Below are 23,234 nucleotides of genomic sequence, written 5' to 3'. Positions count from 1 at the left end.
GAAGACCACTTCCTGAACATAACACCAGTAGCACAGACACTGAGATCAAGAATTAATGAATGGGAACTCTTGAAACTGAGAAGCTTCTGTAAGGCAAAGGACACAGTCATCAAGACAAATAGGCAGCGCACAGACTGGAAAGATATTAACCAACCCCACATCTGAAAGAGGGCTTATTTACAAAATATACAAAGAACTCAAGATGTCAGACTCCAAAACACCAAATACTCCAATTAAAAAGTGGGGTATAGAACTAAATAGAGAATTCTCAATAGAGGAATCTAAAATGGCAGAATGACACATAAGAAAGTGCTCAACATCCATAGCCATCAGGGAAATGCAAATCAAAACAACTCTAAGATACCATCTTATACCTATCAGAATGGCTAAACTCAAAAACAACAATGATAATTTATGATGGAGAGGATTTGGAGAAAGGGGAACACTCCTTCACTGCTGGTGGTAGTGAGAACTGGTACAGCTACTTTGGAAATCATTATGTCAGTTTCTCAGGAAAATGGGAATCAGTCTACCATGAGATCCAACAATTCCACTCTTAGGCATATACACAAAAGTTGCACAATCATACAACAAGGACATCTCCTCAACCATGTTCATAACAGCATTATTTATAATAGCCAGAACCTGGAAGCAACCTAGATGTCCCTCAACAGAGGAATGGATGGAGAAAATGTGGTACATTTACACAATGGAGTACTACTCAGAGGAAAAAAACAAAAAACAAAAAACAATGCAATCTTGAGATTGCAAGCAAATGGAAGAAACTAGAAGAAACCATTCTGAGTAAGGTAATCCAGTCACAAGAAGACAAATGTGGTGTGTACTCAATCATATATTGGTTTCAGACATAGAGCATAGAGATTATGAGCCTACAATCCAAACCACCAGAGAAGCTAGGAAAGGAGTAACCTAAGAAACACACACATGGTCCCCAAGAGAAGGGGAAAGAGATAAGACCTCCTAACCAAATGGGGATCGTGGAAGGAGGGGAGAGGAAGACAGGGGAGAGGAATTAGAACATAAAGAAGAGGAGGACAGGAGGGAGCAGGAAGATCTAGTCAGGGGAGGAATATAGGAGAGCAAAAAAAAAGGGAAGCCATCATAGAGAGAGCCATTATAGTTTTACAGAGAATTCTGGCACTAGGGAAATGTCCAGAGATGTACAAGTTTGACACCAACTAACAATCTAAGCAATAGTTGAGAGGCTACCTAATAAGCTCTTCTCCAATAATGAGATTGATTATTACCTTATATTTCATCCTAATGCCTTCATCCAGTAGCTGATGGAAGCAGAAGACACTCACAGCTAAACAATGAGCTGAACTCTGGAATCCAGTTGCAGAGAAGGAGGAGTCATGAACAAAGGTGTCAATACCAGGCTGGAGAAACCCACAGAAACAGGTGACCTGAACAAGGGGTCTCTCATGGACCCCAGACTGGTAGCTGGGAAACCAGCATTAGGACTGTTCCCAGACCACTTGAAGGAGGAAGTAGCATGGAGTTGTAGACAATCTACAGGGCCACTGGTACACAAATGAACTTTGGGAGCCCTCTCCTCATAGAGGGTTACTCTCTTAGCCTAGACACATTGGGGAGGGCCTAGGCCCTGCTCCAAATGATATGACTGACTTTGAAGATTCCCCAAGGAATGCCTCACCCTCCCTGGGGAGCAGAAAAGGGTTGAGATAGGGTGGCCGGTGGGGGGCAGGGGAGGAGTGGATGGAGAGGGAACTGAGATTGACATGTAAAAGAGGCTTGTTTCTAATTTAAATAAAAGTATTTTAAATTCCAAAAAAGAAAAACATAATTTTAAACAAGATGTAAATCATACACTACCCTAATGCTCATAACCAGTTTTGTGAAAATGGCAAATAATTTCTGCAAAATAGAAATATTTGTGTATCAGCAGGTATGTAACTGGTGCAACAGTTTATGTAGCAAAAGTAATTCCCATTTTACAACAGTTGGATCAAAGCAAGGTTAATGTACTAGCAATAGAGAGGTGTAAGTGAGACAGGTGACATATGATGGTAGATAAATAAACAGAGAATGATTAACTACAACAGATGGTGAAGTTATTTCCACAAATTGCCATATACAATGTTACTATAAACAAAATGGCTCAGCATTTAAAAGAAAGTTCTTGTTTCACAGCTTTTGTGGCTAGAGCATTGAATCAATACGTTAATTTAGTTATTTCCTTCTGAGGATGCTGATCCAGTAGCCTCCATAGGATTGACATTTCCCATACTTCAGTTTCCTTTTTGTGACACTCATCATATTTCTAGTTAGAAAAAAAAATCTTTTTCTGCATTGGTATTCCAACTTTTATGAGACACAGATTTTAACTGTTTGACTCTCACATTAGTTATTTTTTTTTGTTTTTAATTTTCATTGCTCTAAAGAATACACCAGCCAAGATCACTGAAATAGCAAACTGTTTTCTAAACAGTTTTAGGTGTTCCAGTTTCTGCTGCACTGGCTTCACCAGACCAGCATGACACTGAGGTAGGAGACATATGATTAAGCAAAACTGGTCACTTTATGACATCTGTTATCTCAAAAATATCAGGAGGAAGAGCATGAAACAGATAATGTCTTTCAAAGGCCTGGCCCCAGTAGATGTCCTCCTCACCCATGCCTCTTCAAAATGTCCTGCTCAGCTAGGAAACTAATCAATGGGTTAATTCATTAATAATGCCTAGTCTCTATTACTTCCCTATAGACAAGATTTGGGAAGCAAGCCTTTAATGCATGTGCCTGCGTTTACAAATTCAATATAAAACAGTTGATACTTCGTTGCAAAAAAGGCCACATCCTTAGACAAGAGGGATATCAAATCAATTTCAATTTATTGTGGATAAAATTCTACCCCAAAGACACAGGCACATACGTTGTTATGAAACTATATGATTTTGAAAATATTGGTAAAGGTTCATTTTTGCTTCTCAGCAATTATATTTAACATTCTTGTCAACTACATTTTTGCTCAATATATTAGTTCTAAGAATATAAGAGCATAGTTTATATTTTCTCCTTAAAAATGCAAAATGTTTTATTATTATCTCTTCGATGAAATATTGTGTTTAATTTGACAAGTAGATGAAAAATGTGTGTAACTATAATTCTGCAAGGGTTCTAATATATTAAAACCCAAATTATTTTTGCAGAACCTGTTTGTAGTAAAACAATTAAATAAAGAAAACATTTAGAATATATAACCATAGGTTGATGTTGAGAAATACTAGAAATACAGTAACATTTTAGTCTGATTGAAAGACAGCAGTTTAGTGTGAGTTTTCAGTTATCTTATTATTTATTACACATATCACAAAATATAATTTGAGAATTTATGATAGTTTAACACTAATACTTCTAAAATTTCCTTGAGACAATAAATAATTTATTGACATACTGTCTCCTACCTATAACCACATTAGTAGGAGGCTAAGGTAACAGTATTGCCATAAATTTAATATCAGCCTGATTACAAACTTGCAAAGCAAGTTTGATTTCTTAAAAAAAGGAAAACTAAAAGTTTGTAGATTAAATCTCCCTAGGTAGGAAGTATTTGCAGCATATTTGCAGGCTAGGGGGACTGAGCACATGTGCGAATAGACAAAAGTTCAGATTAAAATGCATATCCCAGGCCTAGGTCCCATTTGGTCAATCCTGCAGGTTTCAGATTACTGTGTTTTGCTCCACGGTGAAAGAAAAGTAAAATCCTGAAACATTGGAATATGAATGTATTGAATATATTTTGTTCCTAGGACTTTTTTGAAATGTGTGTTTGTATTATTGTGGTTTCTGGGGGAAAATAGAGAACATTCAAAAATAAGAATAAAACTTAAAGCTGGGTGAAACAAAAGATTTTGGTAGCTTTAGCATATCCCATGAGGTAAGAAAAATGATTTATGTGGTTCAGAGTATTTGGGAGAGAGGATGAACTGAACTCTGAGAACACATACAACAAAAGCTATAGAGAACAGAAAAAGGAAAAGATCTAGCAAAACAAGTATTTTTTTTTATTGAATGCCTATGGTCAGAGGCATGAAGGGGATAAAGGTAGGCTTGTGTCCAGCTACTGGATAGACAGAACTTTAAAACACAACTTGAATAGCATAGCCAGGGAATTAAGCTTAGATCTTGGAGTAGTTTTTACTTTCACTTAGATTTCTGTTTGATCTTTTCTAAAAGTTTGTTTTTGTTGAAATACCTACTCTGAACACTGATTTCTTTCCCTAATAGGACATGTTTAGAAACCTCTCTAGTATTTTTTTTTAAATTCTTGTCTTATGTTAGTGAATCTTTATGTAATTCCTCATAGCCATTAACAATAGGAAGGACAAATTAAACTCTGGTGCGTGACACACATCACACATTTCGAATCTCAACAAAAAAAGAGAAAAAAAAAATCCTGAGAGACTGTTTTGTGAAAGAATAATTGTACTTGTTTACAAATGTAATATAAATATTTAAAAATAGAAAGAATATATGGTTCTTTAATCTCACTAAACCATGATTGAGTTTTTGTTTTGTAAATATATATGGCCATATAAAACATAAATCAAATAAGTTTCATGATATTGGATTCTGGGTTGAATATTTTCTTTGATATAGATGTGTGAGGAATTCATCCTTGAAGGATATATAAATTAAGTGGTCTTCCCCAAAGTAAATCAGAATTCTACAACAACTCTTATCTGATGGAACAGGGAGAACGCAGATGCAGGATAAATTAGCAGCTGTGATCTGCATCTCTAATCTTTGGTTATAAGGAAAGCAGAGGTAAAGTGGGAGATCCTGTTGCTGCTTCTTACATCCTCGCTACCCTCCCTGGCCTGTACTCCATTATCTGATTAATATCATAAATACCTCCAACATTCAAACATGCATACTACTACAGATGTAATCACAAACCTTTTTTAAAAAAATAATTGAGATGGCCAGTTGTCACATGCATAGCCTTCAAAACCTCCCTAACTCTTTATGTTGAAAGAACACATTTTCAACAATCTAATATACACAAAGAAATATTTAAATTATTTGCTCCAACTCTGCATCTTGTACTAGACTTATGTTCTTTATTTATTTTATTCATTAAAGAAGAAATATCTTATTTTAAGCTACAAAACGGACACACAGAAAAGTTACTGATGTCGCATGCAAAAGGAATGGGTCCTTATGAATAGTCAAGGAAAAGAAGACACATTTTACAAAAAACTGCAAACTCATTCTAATACATTATTGATTTACTATAGATTCTAATATTGACAATTTTTATGTGTTGGAGGATTGCTAATATCTTGTAGTAATATGGTGAATTTCATTTTGTGTCTCTCTATTTATTTATTGTTTGTTTGTTTGTTTGTTTGTTTGTATGGCAAATCCACACCAAATTCGCTATCGTTCAGTTTTCAAAGATGTCTGTCTCTACTTACCATAAACAACTGCCCCTATTATTTAAACTCTGATCATTATTCTTTATTACCTCCTGGCTTAATGATGTTAAATGGGTAAAATCAAACACATACAACTTCTTATAAAAATATGCTTGTCATTGAAGATCCAGTGTGTGTATAGGGTTTTGAAATCATATATATGTGCTAGTATTTTGACCAGTGTTACAGTCTTAGAATTCTTCTATCATGAAGGAAGATTATGAATAGGAGGTTTTAGTCACCACTAGTTTAGTAAAGAAGTCAAGCTGTGAAAAATGGACCTCTGACTAAGTTGACAGGTTATCTAATTTTATAGGAAAATTCCATTTCTTAGCAAAAACATTCTTAGAAAAACATTTTTGTATGTGTCTGTATTTAGGTTGGTTATTTTATATTTACAATTCTTGAAACAGAAAATCAAATAAATATGTCAAATATTGGGGCTTAAAGGAAATTTTGGGTATGATTTTGAAACATAGAAAAACTATGTTCTCTATGTGCACATTTTGGTTTAAACTAATTTTCTTACCTGAACTGAATTCTCTGGTCTCCTGGAGAAGGAGATTCAGAGACTAAATTTATCTCCACCTTTTTTCTTTATTTCCTCTTTCATTATTCAGTGTATGAAATCACAGATTTCACTATGATATTTCACATATCTATATAACATATATTTATCTCTTTTATCATCAACTGCTTCCCCTGCCATGGACAACTTCCTTTACCTTTCAATTTGATCCACTGTCTTCAATTTTTAAATCTCTCTATTTTTTTGCTATCATTATACACACACACACACACACACACACACACACACACACACACACACGCATATAAACATATAATACAACTACAACCTAGAGAGTATACTTAGTGTGCTCATATATATATGTGAGCACACTATATATATATATATATATATATATATATATATATATATATTGGATGAGTACATATTATTAGACAACCAATTTAGTAGCTAGTCCCTGTCAAAGATTTATTACTGTAAGCAGTTATTAATTGAATTTAGTTCTTCATCTGCAGATAGATTTTGGAGACTTCACTTAGAATTTCATCATATCTGTTGTAATTGTTCAACTTTTATTTAGGCAACCATCCTGTAGATTCATTAGGTGCAACTTATTTCTCATATATAGAAAATATGATGCTAGAGTAGAAGTCATGGCCTCTGGTTCTCATTATTTTTCCACTACTGCTTTTATAGTGTTCCCCAAGACTTAGGTATTTGACACAGATTCATAATTTAAGACTGAGTACTACAGGAAGCTTTTCTCTCTATTTTCATCAATGGTAGCTTTCATTAATGGCATTCATCTGCTATAAAACTGAATCTTCAAAGAAAAAGAATCTTCATTGAAGTGAGAGCTACATTTCTCTATGGATATAAGGAACGTATTTAATATTCAGTTACTAATTGCATTGTTTTAAGACAGTCAAAGTAGTAGAGGAGAATATCTGGATGTAAGTGCCATGAAGACAAAATGAGAAAAAAAAAAGGATTTGGTTAGATGTCTGTTCCAGCAGAGGGAATTTTATATTCGGTACTATAAAAATTTTCCCAAGTCCGGGGATGATCATAGTTTCAAATGTGTAAGCTCTCATTATTATTGTGGCATGTAACAATAATTTCCAGTTGCCTCTTAAACATTTGTTTATTCCCATATGCCTGCTCTGTTCTTAACATTTATCAAAGAAAGTTTCTTGATGAGTGCACAGAAGTCAATGGAAAGATATATAATTGGTCAGAGAGCTGAGAATGAAAGACCAAGATTCCTGTGGTGATATATTATTTATGGTTTATTAAAGCTTGCCTAAGGATTCCCGAAAGCAAAACCAACCTGAAGTTATAGAGATCAGATGCTGCTAGTGCTACATGCCCTTAATCACAGGACCAAGAGAAAGGCAAACAGATCTCTGAGTCCAAGATCACCCTGGCCTACTGGAGAGAGAATCAAAGCTCACACCATTAATCCTAGGAGTTAAGAGGTATATAAGAGGTAGAAGAATTCAGTCTCAGGATTAGTCTCTAGCCACAATGAGGGAAGCATAGCAGTTTGAGTGAATCTGAGGAGCAGTGAAGTCCCAATAAGTTTGAAGATCTCCCCTTTGGTCTGAGCTGATGTCAAGGTAAGAGCTAGTCACTAGCTGCTTTGCTTTTCTGAACTTCAGTTGAAGCCTAAACCACAATATCAGTTTCTGGGCCTTTTATTTATCATGTTATAGATTTTATTTCTCAACAGAACATTCATCTTTACCTCACAACTGCAAAGGTTCAAAAAACTTCAAAGAAGAGGAGACAGAAGGAAAGTAATAACTAAAATATGGTAATGAGTGCTGTGAGCTGGAACCTTATAGAAATGGAAAGACTCTTAAAATCATAAACTGACAATAAGTAGATTTGCTTTACCTACTGATTACCTCCACCAGACAAAGCTAGTTCACATCCTACAATACATGGAACAGATTATCTCCAAACTTACACATCCTGAGTGATTATTGGCCATGACTTGTTTCTAGGGGAGGGGTAATAATAGTTTATTAAAGATAAGGCCTTTATTAGGTTGCTCATGGTCCTGTGGATGGCTTCCTCCCTGTGCACAAATTGCCAACTGGCAAGAGCCATGCATTTCTTAGGAACAATGCAGGAGTGTAGAACAGATGGCTCATTGTACAGCATAGCTCATTGAACAGAACTCCAGCAGCCAACACTCTTTGGATTTTGTTGGATATACAAAAATAAAAAAGATAGAATGAATAAAAGAAAAATAACATTTTGGGGATAGAGGGTGGTAGAAATGGAAGGAAAGTTAAATATGGTATTATTTATTTATTTGAAAGAATCAAACTCCCAACAGTAAAACTCAAAATGTAAGATAAAAGAGATGAACTTGAAATGGTATGTCCTTATGTCTTTATTAACTTTTCCTAGGATGATCTAGTTAATTTCCCATTTTTCTGAATAGTGTTGTTTTTTAAAAGTTAATTGTGCTAATCTGATTTCAATTTCAAGGTTTTGATGAAATGTGTGATATGTGTGATATATTCTGGTCCAAATTATAATGTTGTATCCTCCTGTAATAATTTCTTCTAAAAATATTTTACTTGCATTATCAGTGCAATTTCTTCATAACAAATTAATAAATTTAATATGAGCTTTGGGATTATAGTTGAAGAATTGACACAGACACACACACACCTTACTAATAATACTATACCCCTTTGCGGTTCATTGCTTACCACTTACTTTCCTCTTCATTGTTTCGTACTTTATTGTGTCTTTTTTGAATTTTTATGTTTAAAATATCTTCAACAAAGTTTTTTCTACTAGTGAGGTAGATTTGTATATATACTTTACACTCATGAAAATCTATTAAAATATTCTTCCACCTTGAGAAGGTGAAACATATGTGATGATATCCCTGTCTTAACTTGATATATGACTTTCTGTTGCAGGAAATCTTTTCATTTATGTTGCCTGCTGGTGTTAGAGATGAGAAGTTTAATATATTTGAATCTTTTACTTTGTAAGTAAGTTATCTGTCACAAAACTTAAGAGGTTTTATTTCTTTTTATTACTTAAAATTCTCAAATTTTACAGGGATATATAAAGATGAAAGATCTTTTAAAACTAGGCTTTCTTTTATCTCAGTAAACTTTTACATATTTCTAGAGTAAAATGATTCCTCTAAACAGTGGTAACTTTGTATTTTATGTCTTCATATATTGACCTTCACATTTTTGTTTGAATTTTCTTTAGAATTGCTATGATGTTATTAACTTTTGTTTGTTGCTGCATAACAAACTCACTTTTAAGAAAAGATATTTCAGCATGAAATGCACCAATTATTAATGCTAAATGTATGCACATATTTACCTGTTTGTTCTTTTTAAAGATTTTATCCCTCTGAAGCACTGACAAAGATGTCATACAATAACTTATATATTTTTACTAGTTGGCATCTTTTTCAGTGACATAAAATACAGTCATTCAATGAAGAGTGTAAATGTTAAATATTCATGAAAATAATTTGTGTTTTATAAAAAAAACATTGTCTAGTAGTGTGTCATCATAAATAACATTTTGTTTTGTGTTTATTTGTATATGTGTGTGGATGGGTATGTACACAAAAATGCAATTACTCATAAAGGCAAGAAGAACCCTTGCAGTTGCAGTCATAGCCAATTGTGCCCCTTCCTGTGTGGGAGTTCTAAATAGAAGACCTAAGTTTTCACAAATGTACTAAACACATCTTCCCACCATTAGTGATGCCATTGATTTATTAAGCATCATTTCAAATAGATCACTGGATCCAAACAATCACAACTGAAATTTCTTGAAACATTCAGCTTATTTGTTATATGGACATAAGTTATACTGAAGCACTTATTTTTTTTTAAATACTATAAGCAAAGTCTTAAGAACCACAAGCAAAAAGAAACATATACCTTGTAATGACTGTCAGGTCTTGTGAAAATTTCATTCTCTTTCATCTCATGGAATATAAGGATTAGGTTCACTATGATAATTATTCAATTACATAATTTCAAATTCATCCTCTACAAATGATAATAACTGCATGTGATTTTCTATAATGCCATTCTGTCTTTACTAAGTAGAGGCTGTAAATTTTTAAATGCTTCAAATGATTCCGATAAAGGTAAATTATTAGAAAGCATTGTTCACATTTTGATTTTCCTTTGGTTGCTTCTTATATATGAGTCGATTAAATTCCAGTGGGAAGGACTTCAATTAGATTTATCAGCATATTCAAGAATTCTTTCTTACCAGGCTAAATGGCATCCTTGCATTTATATATCTAGCAAACACTCAGGGGAAATCTAAGAAAACTGACTAAATTTTATTGGGAAAAACAGCTAAACCATAACACATAATGAATGACCTTTTTTACTTGGGAGTGTTTCTGTTTTCATAGTGCTCTAGATTATTTGGCTTCCAATGACATCCTTGCATTTTTAACTGTATGTGACTCAGAATGTATAATACACATTTATTTTGATATTTATGAAGTAGAAATCTGATTAGGACAAGCTATGAATGCATGCTATCATTAAAAAGGTTATGAGAGTCTCTGCATCTGAAATTGTTCAGAACACTCAGAGTATATTAATTAACAGTAAAAGGAAGTAAAATTTGAAAGGATAATTTAATTGAATTCACTTACAAAAATTTGCAATGTGGAGAAAAGATATCGAAATAAAACGTGTAATGAGTACAAGGAATTGCTTAATTTGAATGGGTTTATTATATTAGAGGATCAGAATTCATTGTTTCATTTACTTTTAATAAGCTGCTTCACATTAATTTATTATTAAATAATTTTAAGTATTATTCAACTTCCTAATTATATAAAATTTTTATCTTATATTACAGGTTGTTAAAAGTTTTATTGATCCACTTGGTGAAGTATCATTTTGTTTTTAGTGGTGCTTTTATTTCTGTCCTACAAGAAATATTTTTTTATGTTCATTCAAAAATTTATTGAGCAGCTAAGGATACAAAGGTATTAAAACATGGTCAGAGATGAGGCATATGCACAAGTGTAGAAGGCAGTAAAGTTCTCTGTATAACAAGTGTGAAAGAAAAATGCTTTAGGAAAACAAAAGATTGCTTCCAGTGTGCAAGGGGTAGGGGGTGGATGGCCTATCAGGAAAGGGGATTGAGATTAAAATAGAAGACTTCAGTCTGGATTGTTGATGGTACTCGGTATGGGCTATATTTGTTTCTCCTTTTCCACCTTCCCCATCTTTGGGCTTAATTTACCAGTAGTGCCCAGGACTGTTCAATGTGCTTTTTCTATACTTGCTTGCATTTTTGCTTTAATGTCTTCTACACAACTAGGTCCTTTTATGGTTTTAGGAGTTTTTTCATGTTTTTTTGAAGGACTCTTGACCTTTTGATTTTGGTGTTGATGGTTTTAAGTCTTTTCCAATTTGGTTTGATTGTGCATTTTTGTCTGGGGTATCTCATACAGATTTCTTCATTGGAACTTTTTCTTCAGTTTCTTCATCATCTTCATCATCATCCTCCTTATCTTCATCGATTTTTACTTTTTTCTGTGGAACTTAGCTACCACCTCCAGGAACAGATCGCTTGCCAGACATACTTAAGTGTTTTACATCCTCCTTATCTTCATCTTCTGACACTGCACCTTCTTCTACATAGGTGCTGTCCACTAATGTGCACAGGCACACACCACACCTAAACCATAAGACCACAGGTGGTGTAATTTCAAAGCCACCAAGGGAAACTGTTGAGTTTTATGGACATTTTCAATATTGGCAGTGTTACTATAATTGGACTGCCTTCATAGTTCATTGCTTCTGCCTCTAAGATATGTAATTCATCTTTTGCCCCTGCCCCTAAACTAACTGTTCTTAGTGACAACTGGTGTTCATTCTCATCATTATGCACCTTAAGTGATAATGTCACTTATTTTGTCAGCTTTTAGTTCACAACAGAAAAGGTAGTTCTGTGACCTAAGAGGGCTCATGTCCCTGTCCATCGAATCTTCCATGAGGTGGAGATGCGCACTTTGGTGTGCGAGATATCAGACGGAGGAAACAGCCTACTCCTCCTCAGAACAGACACCCAGAATAGAATGACGCCAGGGCCAAGAAGTGGTTTTAGTACTTAAACCCACCGCTTACAAAAGGACATTTATGCACTCAGGAGGTAGATGCAGAAGCAGGCAGATAGCTGGGGGTTCGAGGCCACCCTGTTCGCCAAGGCGAGATCCGGGACCGCCTCCAAAAGCAATACAGAGAAACTCTGTCTAGAAAAACAAAAACAAACAACAAAGAACAAAAGAACATTCATTACATTTCTGCACACAACTTTGACAATTCTTATCTTTTAATACTCAGTGCATTAAATGAAAACTCAAGTTCACCTGTTGGGATTGGATGTTAACTAGCAGTCACATAAGGCAACAGAAGTAAAAATGTGTTAGAACAAAAATTGAATGAATTGGATTTAAATGTTGCCTTTTAATGTAGAAGTTAATATCAAATGACTTGCTGTTCTATCCTACTATTTTCACATACAATTTCCTATAGGTTTTAAATAGGTCATGGAGAGAGCTCAGAGCTAGATATTTAAGATTATAACTGGTCAATATTTTGTCTATGTTAAAGCTCATTGGGCGATGTAGAAGTGCACTGTTGTTACTGAATTAAATGAAGTCAATAGTAACATTTAACAAGAATGAGGATCAATTTTACATAACAAATATATCAAAATATTAGTTAGTGAAAGAAAGAATTATTACTTGTTAATATTAACATGTAATTAGAGATAAATGAACATATTTGTAGGACATGAATATAAGATAATAAATTAAGTAAAAGACACTGGATATTCCTATAAAATATCCCAAATAAAAGTTCAGTAATTCTGTCTAGTTTCTGTGATAAAATCACATTTAATATAAGGAGAAATATATTATGCAAACCTCACAAACCCTTAAGTGAAATTGCCAATATTTCACTAATTTTCATAAAGTCGATTAAGAATTTTGTGGCAGACACTAATTATAAAATTTTAATTATATACATTAGCTATATAGAAAACATCAGATTAGTAGGTTGGTGGTGGTGCTTGCCTTTAATCCCAGAACTCGGGAGGCAGAGGCAGGTGGATCTTTGTGAGTTCCAGACCAGCCTGGTCTACAAGAGCTAGTTCCAGGACAGCCTCCAAAGCCACAGAGAAACCCTGTCTGGAAAAACCAAAAAAAAAAGAAAGAAAGAAAGAAAGAAAGAAAGAAAGAAAGAAAGAAAGAAAGAGAAAACATCAGTTTATTTCACTTATGTCAGTTTATTCCTTCATATATTAAGAATTCTAGCACAATTTATCATAATTCTCTGATTTTGTACAAAAATATATGAAATATATATATGTGTGTGTGTTTATACTTATTTATACCCATAAAATGTAGTATAAAAAGCATGTAAAACTCAGCTGATTAAATGCATTCATTCTTGAACAGAATGAAGACTACCAGCCAGTGATGCGTATTGGTGAGATTATATTGTTATCTCAACTCCATTAGACTTTACTAGTGAAGTATAAAATGGAATTCAAATACAGGTGTGGGGAAATAAATTCCACCTCTGTCTTTCTTTCCTGATTAGGATTATGCCCACGACTTTATGTAAGAAACAAATACATTCTTTTAACTAAGCTGTAACCTTAGGACAAATCCAGAGTAAATGGGATTAATATGAAGGTCATATTTTAAAAAGTATGCATGTAGGGGTATAAGAAGTAATTAATCTATCCACTATGCTAAAGACCAACAAGGAAAATTAATAAAGAGTGAAAATTGGCAAATAAACAGATGAAGAAAATCCAGAACAGTCTATTGAATTTTTGAGTCAGCCCATCCATAAAGCTTAACTTAATAATTTAATTTAGCTATAAGAATATTGGAGTTTTTATAATAGAGGAAATACCTATAATGTAAACAACTACAAATCAGAAATTACAAACTGATTGTTTATTAAACAGGCTAATTTATATTTTGAACCACTGAAAATTATTTTTGACACAACTATTTTTAAGCTAAAATGGCATATGCAACACAGAATAAATATTTTTATAGAATCTATTGTTAGATATCTTTTAATGAACTAATCTTGTTAATTATGTTTTCAATTTTTGTATCAAAATACCTAACAAAAGCATTGTGTTTATAAGGACACATTCATGACAAAGGCTCTCTCACCAGAAGGAATATGAGAGAGGCAATTTCATTGAATTCTATGTCAAAAAGCAAAGGACAAAGAATCTGCTACTCAGCTCCTTCACTTGCTCCATTGTCTTCAGTCTGGAAGTTAGGGTGTGTCTTCCCACCTAGGTTAACCGACTCTAGAATTTTTTTTTTTATACTCATCCTGTGAGATTTTTCTCTACAGTGATTTGAGATCCTGTTAAATTGACAATTAGTAAAAATCATAATAGTAACTCACTGCTGAAAATTCATTGACTTTGACAGGAGAAGGTAGACTAGACTGGGGTCAGTTTGAATACATTAATAAATTCTGAGTCACCAATAATATGTCATTGCCACCATCAGGATAGAAATCAAAGCAATTCCCCTTTTATTTAATCATTTAACTAAGGATGTGACCTGATTTGAATTCTTGACTTCACTCTCCCTATGTCTTGTATCCTCTTCCGTAAGTATAAATCTGTTCCTGCCTTCATACAGTGCTGTGAGTTAGCCTATGTATCTGGCCCTAACAAAGGAGTTTTCTCTCTCTTTTAAAGAACAGTACAGAATGCACAACATGAGGAAGGGATGAGAGATGACTGAGAAAAAATTTTAACAGTGTTTCACAAGGAATTAAGTCACTAATTCCAAATGACCTAGATAGCAAGTGATAGTATTCTTTGTTTATCAAGAAACACTCATACATTGTGTTCAAAATTTAGATTGGAAATTCAGTTTATAAGAATGCTTTCAGCCTATATTTTCTATTTTCAGTAAATGATTATCATTACAAACATGCATTACTCATAATTTGGGGCATGAAAGTGTATGTAACTTGAAGTTACAACTGTAAATTAGCATAGGTTGTAAAAGCTGGGTGCATGAGAATTTCAGAGAAAGTAAGGTTGTGCTTTATACAGCTTTCTTAAAGGCAGGTTAAAACAAAACAGGCTGGGCACACAACAGCATAGTCGATGTAAGTATTAATTTGCCTCAAGATATATTACTAATTTTGGTTGTGAAGTTGAGCAAAATACTATTCTTTTAAAGTATAAGATTATTTTATTGTAATGCATTAATATAGATCAGCAATGCAATATTTATAGTCTTACAATGTACCATGTCCTTGCAACTGTTCTATGAGATGGCATTGCATATTTATATTGTTATGTATTTGTTACCAATAATTGACAAATAGTTTCAGGAGTTACAACAGTTTCTAAAGTGTGACTATAAATGCTTATGTCCAGGTAAGCAGGTATTTTTAGTGTTTTTCAACATATTATTTTTGCTGTTATAATGTACTTATGCAGAACAAAAAGATGAGTGCTATTATGTCACATATTTTTATGAATGACCCAAAGTTTTATTTACTTAGATTAATTCATGTTCTTAATCATATTTTAATTTAAATACTTTGTGATATTTTTGCATTTAATGTTTACAAATTGCATTCTTTTAAAAAAGACAGTCTTTATAATATGTCTTCTGTGATGCTCTTTTATTAATATATGTTGTCATATCTGAAATTGCCTAAAATTCACAATGTTTATACTCTTGTAGATTCTGAAGACATTAAAAATTATAAAAAATTTTTAACTTCTTATTTTGAGTTCTCAAAGAAGGTAAACATATCACAATTTGCTACTGGAATGATTCTAGTCCTCACTGGCATTGAATTTTAATTGTTTTGACTTCATATTCCTTGATGATAGTAAATATAGTCATTATTTTTTAATTATTCTCAATATGATAATATTATTAGTTCAAATAAACAAAATGAAAAGAAAGAAAGCATATTTAAAATATCTAATTGTTTTGAAATTTTACATGAATTTTTATATAATTTATAATTAATACAGTTTAATATAAATGAATCATAGATATTTTAGACTAGTCTCTTGCTGTTTGTAAGACAGATGGCAATATTTCTAAAGTTATAAATATAAATGATAGTGTATTTGCCACTGGGAATTCATATGCATAATTTCAAATATATGTGAGTACTTATTTTCATAAATATGTAAATATTTTGTTTCATCTTTGGGGACCAAAACTGTGTATTACATCCAAATAACGATCTAAAGGGAACAAATATCTACTGAACTCTGTTCCAGCATTCATAATGAACCTAATTTGCCAAAGTGAATGACTTTCAGATTGTGACTTTTCAAAGTGAGTTTAGTATCATAGAAAGAAATAGTAATGTCTGTATACTACGGTGAAAACATTCTGTATTGACATCAAAATGAGAAAATACATAATAATTTTATAAAAATATAAACAAAATCAAAAATCAAATTACTTCCAATATAAAATCTCTTTTTCTCCAAACATGTAGTGTTATATTTAGTAATATAGCTTTTAAAAATTCTAATTATTTAGAAAGTATAAAACTGTCCATTAAAAACTCAATTAATTTCCATGAAATGAGTGTTTGTAAATAAACAAAAATCCAGAGATTATAAGGCAGATTAACGGCAGTCAATTGTGTGTGCATGCATCTGTGCCCCTATAAATCAATTGTACGATTGAATTTCTGAGTTTCACAAAAGGTGACCTTCAGTGAACTTTATTTAGTGTCATGCACACAATGTCCTCACATTCCTACCCAGAAGACAATAGATCTTATAAGATCTTAATGAAAATCAAATTTTTCTATATTCAGTAATTAGCTGGTAAAACTCATTAGTTGAGGACCTATAAGACTAGTGTTAAAGGTGATTAAGCCAAGTTAATGATTACAAAAATAATTATATATCCACAGTGAATTTCAGGATTATAATTGGACTGTCTTTCCCAGTTAATTAGATAATTAGCTCACAAAGATTGTGCAAAAACTTAGAGCAGTTGGAAAGTGACTTCGTAGGAAATCTCACATTTACATGTGCTCTTTAGGATAATTTGATGTCACATATCTTACAAAGTTAAGGAGCAACAATGCAATTTTCATTGCTCACCATAATAGTAGTTATCCAATTAATGCTTTTGTTATTGGTATCTTTTCATTCCAAATGAAATTTCATCAAAATAGCATTAAACATAAACCAAACACATAAACTACACTTACGCATATTTGTTGCTTGGTTGCCTCTAACTATTGACTAAATTTTAGATGAGACTATGTTTTGTTCTTTTATTGTTCCAACAACAAACCAGAATATGTTTACTGAATAATTCAATTAACATCTGTAACATTCAAAACTACTTTAATTCTGAACAGAATTTGAGTCTTTCATCAACCCTTAATTGTGTGTGCCTGGAATACTGTCCTAAACAGAGACTCATTTTCTTATTGCTACTTCTAAAACGAGAAAACTATTTCCCTCAATTTTTGAACCTTTTTTTTTATATCTGTTTCTCCCCACTGAGGTAAACAATAAAGGAGGATAAACTGATGAAGTGAGTTAAACTCATTCACTTTTTTTTTGGAGATGAGCTCACAAGTTGTGAAAGAACTATCTACACCTAAAATCCCTGAAAATATCAATACCTTCTTCAATTATAATAGTTTGTATTTTACAAATTTGAGTCAGATAAGAAACTAATTGTTCCTAATATTGAAATTAGTAAAGTGTTTGAATATGATGATTCAAATATACCCAATAATGTTTGTTAAATGAAATCTTTGTGTTTGGAAAACATCTAGAATTATGCTTACTTTGATAACTTAATGTGACACAATTACTATGGACATGTGACCAAAAGTCTATTACTCCTAGATGCAGAAATGATGATAGACCAAATTTAGGATACCACCCAAATCAATATGGTAAACCAATTAGGTTTCTGTGGGTAAATTCAGGAATATGAGTGAGGGACTTCTTGTAAGCTCAGAAAATGACTTACAGACAGCTGTGTGAACAAAGACTGCTTTGGCATGAGTGAGAACTATTTTAGCTAGAGTCCTGCAGAGCAATGTACAACATGTTAGACAGCTCCACAAGTTGAAGATGTCTCTCTCAGAAGCTTAGGGAGTCTGAGACTCTTCCATGTAGTTTCACTGACCTCTCTTTCTTTTGGGGTGCTAAGCTTGTCACCTCTGCTTCTTTCAGGAATCAAGGGAATGAGAGACCTAGTGAATCTGCTCATATTCAGGTATTCCCTGAAGCCTTTGTGCTTTTTACTTCCAGAGCTTCATGTACTTCCCTGAGTATAGATAGTTTTATCTCCCCTTAGATCATCCTGTGTCTCAATGAGTTCCCTATATAATTTTCCTAGAAGAAATTTGCTGCATGATAACTAAAAATAGATTTTGGTCCTTAAATGTTGACATTAAAGTTTATAAACTAAAAAGAACTATTTTGTCATTAGCTATTCATACATTATCATATTCAGGTGCATAGGTACTGATAAGTGGCAATGATATTAAAAATTTGAGAGACAGATACAGAAATCATTCTTTGGTGGCTATTACTATGAGAAGCATATCCATGGTTTTTGATAGGAGAAAAACATCATATAAGTTGAATAGCTTACTGAGAAAAATTCAGATATTTTTCCTAAATGAAAACATTTGGACTCAAAATAATAGAAAAACAAGGATTTATATCATGCATTAATACTGACAGACTAATTTTTCTGTTATTACTTCCTGAGAAAAATAAGATCCTTTGTTGATTGTTGGGGGAACAGAGTAATTACAGACATGTGAAAATACATGGATCAAAATGGAAACTGGAACTTTACCAGATGTGGAGGATCTGGGAGCTCAAAGAACATTCCCATTAGAGTACTACTGTGGGCCATGTCTGAGTACTGAAGACCTGAAAGGGAAAGGTATGAGTTTTCTATGTAAGGTGCTGACACTTCCCATGAAAGTCTGCTTTGGAGTCTGCAAAACCTTTCTCCAGAAGCAAAGCAGTCCTCGGTGGAAACATCATTTTTTTTTTACACCAGCAAACTAAATACATATCCTCTCATGGCACATTCAATTCCAAGACCACAGACCTGTTCAAGAAATTTAGTAATAATGAAACCTATTTAGATGATACTGGTGTACTATTTAATATGATTGCATCTAGGGAATTTTTATTAAAATAGTATTGAAGAGGTTAGACATGTTAAAACAGCACTCTTCCATAAGAATTTATTTAAATAGCAATATAACATTATGTCAACGTATGTCATATAGAAAATGCTGCTGACAAGACACATTCACTAGAAGAGATCAAATTTTGCTGAAGTTTGAAACCTAACTTAGCCAAAAAAGAAAACAAAAGTAAATTCAAATTCTTAATAATCAGTAGCAATTGGTAATCGGGGGAATCTCTTCTTAGCCATCAGACTATACTGAGGTTCAGGAAACAGTTGGTCTCATATTAGTTTTCAATATTAAACAAGTAATTTTGACTTAAGAGAGTATGCAGGTTTTTAAGGCTAAGAGTAATATCTTTGTTCTTGCAGGAAAGTAAGAATGATGAAATAAATAAATAATCTAAATATATAGTTAAGAACCATAAGCATAAAAGAATATTAATGCCATTAACAAACCTTTAGTGAATAAATGCAATGGCCATATAAAAGGAAAAAATGTGTGATTATATATGGAAACATGTGGAGGTCCCTGCAGGTGTCATACAGGGAAGTTAACTTCATGAGGAGATAAGAATGAAAAACCTGTGCAGAATGACTTTGTCAACCTAGATCAGATTTCACCTTCAGTAATTCTAATAACACTCATTTTTATTTCCAATGAATTTAAGCCCAGGGTAGTTTGGAAAAGTTTCCTGGTGCAACACATTCCCCATTGAGCACACACACACACACACACACACACACACACACACACACACACACACACACACACACACAGAGAGAGAGAGAGAGAGAGAGAGAGAGAGAGAGACAGACAGACAGAGAGACAGAGAGAGAGACAGAGAGAGAGAGAGAGAGAGAGAGAGAGAGAGAGAGAGAGAGAGAGAGAAACATTACACTGAGACTGAACTCAGGACACACATCATTTCTTCCAAGAAGATGGATTCTAGAAACAGGTTACCTGTACTAGCTTAGGAGCCTAAGGGTCTCCTCTGGTCTCAGTCATACAGATAATGTAGAGGTAATTTGGGCTATTAGCTACCTCTGCCTGGTTATGGGAGTTTGAGGAAGCCTCTAACTGTCAAGGTCATTTGGATTACTAACCACCTCCAGTTCTGAGTGTAAGAGTTTGATATGGCCTGGTCTAGCAGATAATGAAGATCACTTCCAATTCTCAGCCTCCTGGAGAGAATATAGGTTTTTCACCTTTCCCATTGGAAAGTCTATCCTGTATGCTAATATTTCCCGATTTCTCTACAGATCTATGGGCTAAGGACATTAGTCCTATGCTCCTGCCATCTTTGTCCTTCTAATTTTTTAAAAGAAAATATGAACACAGTTGAAGAGAGCCAGCAAGAGGGGCTTAATATCATGAATGGAAAACCAAAGAGACAGCTTACCCAAGCAAATGGGAGCTCAAAGTCTATGAACTAACAGCTGGGGGACCTGCAAGGAACCGAAAAAGGCTCTCTGAATGTAGGAGACAGTTATGTGACATTATCTTTTGAGGGAGGGGTCCTGGCAGTGGAACCAGGACCTATCCTGGCTGCATGAATGGGCTTTTGTGAAACCATACTCTATGATGGGATACCTTGCTCAGCCTTGTTGGGGGTGGGGTTGCTCCTGCCTTAGCTTGTTATGCCAGACTCTTCAAAGAAGGCCTTGTCCCCTCTGAGGTACAAATAGGGGGTGGGAAGGGGTAGAAGTGGGAGGGTGAGGGAAGAGGAGGGAGGGGGAACTGGTTGTAATATACAAGATAAAAAATTTTAAATAGAAAAAATTTTAAAAATATACTGGTAGTAGTAAAGACAAATTTTGGATACATTATCTCTATAGCTAGTTTAATTAATGCAGGCAAACACAAGAGATTTAATAAGAATAGCTTACAGAAGACAGAAGAAAGGTGAAAGCCATCCTCAATTCATGCATCTCTTGATTAATTTCTGCTAATATTTTTGCTGTGAGCTTAATGGAAGCAATACTGCCTATTCCACATAAACCATCATATACAATTGTAACATGGGAAAACAATAGCACAGGCTTTTTCTTTCACCACCCCCACCACCGCAAGATTCTTCATTAATAAGGATTAACATACAACACAGTCATTAAACATAAAAGTATCAATTGGGATAAGTCCTCGTTGTTTCACCAATGTCTCAGCTTGATGAGTTAAGGTTCTGGAGTCTCCCAACTTATCCGCTTACTTTGCCCTTTGGGACATCTCCTCTTGATTGATTTGTCATCTGCCTTCAGATGTTTCATTCCTCTGATGCTCTTGAGATATTCCGTTGGGATGTTTTCTTCTTTGTCTAGTAGTTTCTGGATACATCTGACCTGCTGATGTCTGTGACTTTGTTCATTTTCTAAAAAGACACATGCACAATTTTGCCTGGACATTAGAACAGCAGGGTCTTTCTTTTTATTTATCATTTATTTTAGGCTGTGTCTTCTTTAGGGCAAATGGTTTGGGGTGCAAAAAAATCCCACCAAAAAACAAACAAAAATAAAACAAACCAAAAAAGTTATCTTCTATAATGATTTTTTAAATTGAAGTTAATATAGCTAAATAGTATGATATTATGTCTGGATTTAAGTGGTTTTAAGTATCCCTTTTAAAATTAATTAATTAATATAATGTGCCAATTAAGAATTTGGTGGTGGTATGCCACACTAGCTTCATGTTGTGGATGGTGAAGAATTATCTTTTTAATTGTAATAAGGTCTACTTGGCAAAGTTGAGTTGCAGATATGACATAATGGTATTTTCCTCGAGTCACCATTGTTTCATGCTCTGCTTGGGGCTGTGCTTTTTAGCTGACTAGTTAGGGAGAGTCTTTGTGTATGCCTGAAGTGCACACACTTTAACTACAGATTTTTACATACTTGAGAGCAGAGAATGTTCACAACACAGAAAGCTCTATTTTCAGATATCAAGCTGAAGTCCACTTATTACTAATTATGCATTAGAAGTTTGAAATATTCTATACAATTTGTCTTTAAGCTGTATAAATCAATGCCTTTAATAAACAGAAGTACACTTCAAAGGTTTAATTGTTCAACGGCTGCAGTGCAGTACATAATAGCCCTGTGAGCTTTTCAGTATGCTTTATTAAATGAGCAGAATCCTATTCCATTGTACCATACTCTAGAGTGGAGAATCAGCAGCTGGCCACTCAACCATAGAGTAGAGTAGCGATGACTCTGGACCTCTGGAGCTGGGGTAGTGATTCCTACAGTGTAAATGACAGCCATGGATTTAGAAGAGGTTTGTCTGGAATACACACTTTGTAGGGCAAAAACAAGAAAGCACAGAAATCACCATTGATAAACTGGAACACTGAGGCATGGGAGAGGGACAGATGTGAATACTTTGCTGCTAATACAGCATTGATCCAGGATACTTTTTTTGTGACAAACTTTAATCTCCAAAGAAGATTCATTTGATCATTTCAAATCATTTTAATATCCAAAATTTTGAACAGGTCATAGATATTAGGTGGGGAAAAATAAAAACTGAGGAAAACAAAACAGTTATTTATAAAAATGTCATTGGAATTGATTTAGGAAGAATTATAGCTAAGAAACTGGGTGACACACAGAAACAAAAATGATTCTTTTCCGTTTTTAATCAATTCCAGAAATTTGGCAATTCCATATCCCTGGAATCAGTCATCCATTGGGCAGAGAAACGACAAAGATAGTGGCAGATTAAGCTATACTACATGTGTATATTTTCTTTTCACCGTTTCTCAAACATGGATTTATACAGTATTTGCACTACATTAGATATCATAAACAAATATATTTTTAAAACTTCACAGTTGTATCTGAGCTAAATGTACACAGATTTTTTTCTGACATTTCCTTCTAAAATCTATAGAATGTCAACTGTTACACAAATACAATGTGTTACAAATTTTGAGTAGTGTAAACCTAGGCTATGATATCCAGAATGATGCGCATGGGGGAAAGGCATATA

At 33.7% G+C, this 23,234-nt stretch overlaps 1 pseudogene; it reads right to left on the bottom strand.

Moving 5' to 3' along the window:
• Nucleotides 1-11,153: 11,153 nt before the first annotated feature.
• Nucleotides 11,154-12,019, bottom strand: LOC100759149 (annotated as a pseudogene).
• Nucleotides 12,020-23,234: the final 11,215 nt, after the last annotated feature.

This window comes from Cricetulus griseus, chromosome 2 (genome assembly GCF_003668045.3).
Source record: "Cricetulus griseus strain 17A/GY chromosome 2, alternate assembly CriGri-PICRH-1.0, whole genome shotgun sequence".
Lineage (NCBI taxonomy): Eukaryota > Metazoa > Chordata > Mammalia > Rodentia > Cricetidae > Cricetulus > Cricetulus griseus.
This window is presented reverse-complemented; position numbering and strand designations above follow the sequence as displayed.